The following is a 7,450-nucleotide window of genomic DNA, read 5'->3' as shown; positions in this document are numbered from 1 at the left end:
TGAGATCATGACCTGAGCTGAAGTCAGATGCTCAGCCGACTAAGCTACCCAGGCACCCCCCATCTTTTATCCTTTTCAGAGCATCTATCAATTCCAGAAGTCAACTTATTTATTTATTACCTCTTTCCTCCACTATAATATAAGCTTCCTGAGGACTCTATCTTGCTCACTATTGTATTTCCTGCATAAAACAGTGCTTACCACATAGTAGATGTTCAATAAATATCTGTTGGCTGAATTGCTGACCTCCTACAATTCCTTACTTTGCTTGGTAGACTGCAGTGTTATTTTGGGCTCCAGAAATTAATGTTAGTTCAGTGCAAGATCTAATGACCCTTAGCATGGTTGGATAGTTCCTCTACTTCAATATACAGTTACCCTGATAAATATCTCCATGTTTCTCTGACAAAAGCCAGAAGGAGGTTTCATTGTCCCTACTTGTGATTTCATTGCACGATCCTCAAGGATTCTGTCTTTTCCCTTTACTTAAGGGTATCTAGCACTAGCACAGCTCTGGGAATAGGAGAAAGGATTTTCACTCTCTTAGTGGGCTCAATTCGGGGCTTTCTTCATGACCCTAGAGTTCTGTTTTCTATTTAATATAAATAGGGTCTTTAATATAAAGTAGGACCTTAAAGGAATGCCCATCTCTATCACCCTTAAGATCCATCATCAATTAACTACTATTCCATATCCCTGTTGGTCAAACCACTCTGTTTACTAGGAAGAATGTGCAGCCTACCAGGGCTACCTTTCCCACTCTGCCTCTAGCTGTTATTCACTATTGCTTAATTTCAGTCACCCAGCATCTTTCTGGCCACACTGAAATGAGGTACTCTCTGTAGGACTCACAGAAAACAGGCACTCACATGTTTTTTCAAAGATGATGGTAGTTTTTCACCAATGTATTTTTCAAAGTCTTCATGAACAACATCTTCTAGGCCTTCTTAAGGGGGAAAACTAGGACATGTTACAATAATAAATTCACTCCACCTTTTCTAATTCTAAAGAATTTGCATTCCTTACTTTTTATTTTACCCAAGTATATCCCCTCCCCACCTCATTTAACATAGTTGAATGTGGGTTTAGTCATCTAATGTGGAGAAAGCAGCTAAGCCACTACTGAGGCTCAAGTTAACTCACTGGAAGAGACATAGTCCCATCTCTCACTGAGATTCATACAGTGATGTCTTCTCACCCAAGTAGAAAGGGGATTCAGAGTCTAGGTAGCTAAAAAATGTCAAATATAGACTGTGAATTTTTAAATTTTTATTCTAATTGTAAATAAAAGCTATTGGGGTGTTTTAAACAGGAGTAGAAGGAGAGGATATATGTTATGTGGAGGGTGGATCATCGAGGGAAATGAACAACAGCAGGAAGCCAGTTAGGGGAATCAGCTGTCTAGGTGAGAGAGAATAGTGACTTGGTCTAGGAACATAATAGGCAGTGAGATGGTGGGAAGAGGTAAGACTAGATATATATTTTGGTCACAAAACTCCCTGGATTTACTCATTGGGTACAAATAGGTACAAAGAGAGAACAATCAAGAATGGTGTCTAGATTATTGGCTTGGTGCCAATAACTAAAAGGGAGAAACCTTGTGCACTACTGGGAATTTAAAAGGGTATTCTGACTCTGTCTTGATGCTTCTGATCCATCTATGACTGTCAAAAGACATATGTAAACAATTAACAGAACATGGTCTGTGCCAAAGTAGGGACTGAGGTAACCATAGAATCTAGACAGGAGTTCTGGCTAGTTTTGTTAGGACAAGTTTCACAAAAGAGATGAAGTCAGAAAGATGAGCACAAACTTCAGTGGAGAAGGTTGGAGAGCAGGTCTGGCACCAGAAAGGAGGGATGACTCCTATAAGTAGGTCACCGCATCCTATTGTGCATGGTGCGCCTCCAGGGGGTTCCAGTCACCTGGGCTGTGTGTGAGTTCAGCCTTTAGGTGGGGAAATGCCAGGCACAAGGTTGGCATGGTAAATAAACCAATGCAGCTAAAGCAAAAGGTAGAGTTAAAGAAACTTAATGGAGTTAAGATGTTAAATGAATTCACAATCCAGCCACTACAGGATTCAATTTTAGGCATATTTGAATAATCGTAATGCCACTGAACGCAACAGGCGTGGGAAGTGTGAGTAGAAATTCTAAGTTTCCCAAATCCTCTGTTAACTAATTATCAAATATTAGCTCATCTAAGCTCCAGTAGCACAGGAGTCATAAACATTTTTTATGAGAAGCTTTTCTTTCATCCGTTAAGGTGAGACAGATGAATCCTCTAGTCCCTGTTCCAAGAAAGCACTCTAACTGCTGAGACTAGACTTGGTTTCATCAATAAATGAGCTGTTAAAATTGATTTCTGCTCATTGAAAGGCACTTCATTCACAAATATGCTCTGCCACATGGATACCATTTTAGCCACAATCTGGGCTGGAACTCTTTCATAGCAAGCATGCCTTTCAGGATGCTTATTGGTGTTGTCACTGTGTAAAATCCCATTTTTCCACATATTCACAGCACCTTGAACTTGAATGTCAGTCAGGATTTCAGGGCTTTTTCATCCTTAGAAACAATACTTTTGTATACAGAAAGTATTTTATTCCTGTCACGGCCCCCCACTGAACTATTTGGGAAGGATAAATATCACTTAAGGAAAGATGGTTTGTGATTGCCTTCTCTATATCTTGTAATAACATTATTCCATGTGGCACATGGGCATAGAACATTTACTATATTACTGCCATTTTCAAGGAAAAAAAATTCCTCTACCAGAATACCAGTGGTCATATTTTTCAAAATCAGGAAAACGTATAAAAATACTGCGTTAGAAAAATATCTAGACTGTCGAATAATGTCTTCCTGGTTTGACAGACAAGCTGTAACAATAAATTAGCAAGCTAGCACGGGGTCGAGAGATCTCTGGGGTGGGAAATGCCTTGTGGACAACATGTCCATATCCCATTTTTTTCTGCTTGTCTATTTTGTTTCACACCGAGAGAGGGAACACATAACAATGTACACATCCAATGGAGAGCAGGTTTAAAAAGATGTCTGGAATCAATCTATTGTGAAATAAATATAATTATGGATAGTGTCCTGAAGCTGGCTGACAAGAAATATTTAAATTACTGAGTCACAATGTTAATACTGTTTCATTGAGGCAAGATGCTGGACTCTGCAAACTCCTCCCTGGAATCCTGGCCCATGCTGGCTCGTTGTCCTCCCCAATAGTCCAAGGTGGCATTCCCTCGGCTATAACTCCACACACAAAAAGTGCTCTCTATTTGTCTGTGACTAGCTCCATATGTTTCTGGTGACATCTGCTAGTATTTCCATCTAAAATAAAAAAGATTGTTTTAATTTCCAACCGTATCTATTCTCATTTGGGGATGTAAACCATCTTTCAATGCCTTTATCTTTAAAGATTGTGGTTTCCTTACATTCCACATGCAACATCTTGATTTTTTTTATTCCTTTTTTGCAAAAATATTTGAAAACAGTGAGGGGAGGGTGACAACTGGGGCTCAAGCACTAGGGAAGGCACTCATCATTAGACAAGGCAAGGCACTCAGTCTTCACATTTTGCTTTTTCTCAAACTGTTTGCAGTAAGGAACGGAGGGTGGCTTTTGTTCCTTATAAACTAAGAAGGAAATAAAAAACTGATTATCCTTTACAGATAATGGGTGGTCAGCAAGTACATAAAAATGGAACATTCAGATGGTCCAAACTATTCTACCAGCACAGCTGCGCAATGACAACCATATGCTCTGGCCTGAGGGGTTAAGTATCACATTGAAACTTATTAGAGTACTTTATCTTCACAGAAAACAACTCCATCAGAACTGATTATTACCAGCAATAGGTAAACATCAATGGGTTAAGAGTTTGTTTTTACATACTTCCAGCTACTCTTTCAGTACAATGTCCAGGTTAAAAGAATTGACTATCCAATCATACCTAAATTCACACACTAACTTTAAGCAACTTTGGTAATAGCATAGACTTCTAGGAGCTAAAAGGAATCAGAAGGCAGGAGACAGTCCATGAAAGGTGCCCATTTGGTTAGCACATCATGTTAGAGAGGTTGAGCTCTTAAATATGTTAGACTAGTTGTTCCCACTGGATCTGAGAGATTAACAGAGTTGCCTGGATAACCTTTTCAAAGTTTGCCTTCCAGCCTTCTCACTTGCCTTCTTCAATTCTGATACGTCTCCATATGACCAAGCTAGTGTGTGTGTGTGTGTGTGTGTGTGTGTGTGTGTGTATGCCGGTCCTACTTCCATCATTTTTGTTGTTTTCTCCAGAATTACAGAGGACCTGTGTGGACCCAAATGAAAAGCTGCTTCTTTATTCATGGCTTGATGAACTGATTTATCCATACATTCAATGGTATTTATTGAGACATTGTTTTAGGTGTTGGGAAATAAACAGGACACACAAAGGAACTAAATAAATGAAGGATATTTCATTCCAGTCTAAATGTAGATTTATCTGGAACCTAAGCTAGGACATAAAGAAAGGTAAGGATCATGCCTAAAATAATCTATATGATGGGATATGGGAAATGATGATAATGCTCATCACTAATAATAACATCTTATTAGTGCCCTAACGTTTACAAGATTTCAATTGTTTTGAACTATTATGAGGAATACCATCTGCCTCCATTATATGCATCAGTTTATAATGACATGAATGACTAATTATCTTACACGTGTATATGTGTGATCTTCCTGTGCAAGTTATAAATCCTACAAAGGCAGGTACTGCGTCTTTTATTTCTTCATCTTTTATAATGACCATCAGTGTGGTCAGGTCAAAGTAGGTACTAAAATACTGCCTCCCATTTATCCAGGTCTTACTTAATAGCTTGCAAATACTTTTTATAATGATCTCATTTGATTTTTATAATATTTTGTTTCTGGATTTTAATGGTGAGAAGGGAGAGGTTCACAAAGGATACATCATTTATTTATGCAAAATCACACAATTAGTGGGAAGCAAAGTCCTACATCTTTTTGTTTTTTTTTTCTTTTTGCCTAATGCCTCTTTTCATCGTACCATGTGGCTCCTCATATGCTGTGTATGTGTATCAGACTTCTCAGGCATATGATATGTCAGATGTACATCAAATATCTATTTATATACTGTGAGAAATGAACTCATTTTGGGGAATTAGGGATGAAAACAGAGATTAGATTGCTTGATACACATGTCAAACTGCTTATCTTTGGGTAACCAAGATGGTCTGAGAACTGTGTGAGCAAAGGCAGAGACGTACCTGTAGCACAGCTGCAGATTGGAAGACATAGTGAACTGCATGCATCTGTAGAGTAAGTCATGGGAACCCCGAGTTGAAATGAAGACAGAGTTCTAGCATCAAACACTACATCTGAGGGTGTGTCAGCATAGTGCTGTGAAGGATGATAACAAGGTGAAGTAAAGAAGTTATTCCAGGGTCACCTGGTTGAATAGATTGGTAGAACACGTGACGCTTGATCCCAGGGTTGTAAATTCAAGCCCCACATTGGGTATAGAGATTACTTAAAAATAAAACCTTAAAAAAAAAAGAAGCTACTCCATCCCAGCATGCTCTTTTTCCCTTCTCCTTGCTTTTCTGAAAATGAAATGCCAATACCAGTCTAGGGCTTTCTTCTTATTTCATGCTGGAGGCTCCCAAGGCTTGACAGAATATGTCAATATGTCTACAGAACACATAGTCTGTGTCTGATTATCAAGCAAGAGATGTATAAACAGCTAAAGCTACCACCGACTCTAGAACTCACAATGGGGGACAGAACACAAACAGACTATGTTTCCATTGCTTCTGAACACCACACGGTTCCAGCTAGACTGAGCCTTATTTGTTGGCAAACGCACGCACAGAAAGTCACTCAGGGATTCATGTCTTGCTTTTCTACAATTTGACAGCAAGCATCAAACAGCAGCAATGTCAGCCATGGGACATAACTTTTATGCCAATTTCAGCTATGCCCTATAAAGTTTTTTTCTCAAATCAATAAGGTCACAAAGACCTTCGCCTTCAATAGCATAGCTTAGATGTACAAATTAAAATTCCATTTCCTGCATTCCCTCCATTCATAAGGAGCAATTAAAGTAAAGTATCTAATATACTCTATGATGCTGGCAAGGGCATTAGTTTTCATTTGCCTCAATGGGCTATGCCAAAATATCTCTTTCATTTATTAAAGCCATTTGCAATTGCCACCAACTTTGAGCTCAATGGCATCCCAAGGCCAAATTTGTTCATTCATCCACTTGTTTAAAGAAATACAAACCATTAGAGGAGCCACTGTTTGATAAATCAGTGGCAGTTCCTTATATTAAGCATCTTTATCTGCATATTGAAACAAAATGCAGAGTAAGCCTCTGTAGAATATGCAAAGCTGTGCCAGCAGCTGTGGGAATATTGTTCTGTAGCTTTAGCTTATGCTCAGGATACTGAGAGTATGACTACCCCTGGCCATACACCCTCAGAAGTCACTGGAGAGCATCGAGCCAGTGATCTCAGGAGTAATAGGAGCCCACCCTGCCCCCCTCCTGGACTGCTGGTTATCACAGGATAGGAGACAAAAGAGAGCAGACGCAGTATGAAGCTGGCCAGGGAAGAAGGCTCATGGTTTTACCTTCCTGGAGGCAAGGAAATAAATGTACGTTGATTGGTCTGCTACGTGTCAAGCCCTTTCACATATATGATCTCATTTATTTCCCATGACAACTATATCAAGCAGATATTATTACCCCATTTTGCTGATGAAGAAACCAAGGCTCAGAAAGTAATTTGCCCAAAGCCATAAAGCACGTAAGCTATAAAACCAGGCTTTAAACCTGAGTGTGGCTTACTCTGGAGCCTCTTTCTACTGTAACAGTTTTCATGTAAACTCAGTAAGTCATAGAGAAGCACTTAACATAGTACCAGAGTAGCATAGCAACTCTAGAATAACACCTATGAACACAATGTGAAAATGTGGGTAACAAAGTGGAGAAATATACATGGCTTTCCAATGTCATCTTAGATAGAGGAAAAAAATAACATTTTTTTGTATATTTCTTTTAGCTCCAAATGGCAGTTTTGGTGGATGATAACCAAACACACTATTTTAAGGGTAGAAGCTGGGAAAGAGGATCTGTCAGAAACCTGTACTTTATGGTGATTATCCGAATGGTTGCCTGAAATAAAATCCGTGTGATAGACCAGATAGAAACTGCCCAGCTTCTGGGAACCCTTAAGATGGATCTGATATGATTTGTTTAAAGTATTTGTTAGTTAAAATCATATAGAAAACCTACTAGGTTATATGTCTTAAGAACAGCGGTCATGTCTAATTTATCTTAAATACTCAATGCCTTTCATGCACCTTGGTGTATATTGGGTGTTTATTAAGTACTAGGTTTAGGGAAAGAATGTTAGCCAAGTTAAACT

Source organism: Neofelis nebulosa, chromosome 8, assembly GCF_028018385.1.
Source record: "Neofelis nebulosa isolate mNeoNeb1 chromosome 8, mNeoNeb1.pri, whole genome shotgun sequence".
In the NCBI taxonomy this organism is placed as follows: domain Eukaryota; kingdom Metazoa; phylum Chordata; class Mammalia; order Carnivora; family Felidae; genus Neofelis; species Neofelis nebulosa.
The sequence above is the reverse complement of the archived record's forward strand: the minus strand, read 5'-3'. Positions refer to the sequence as shown.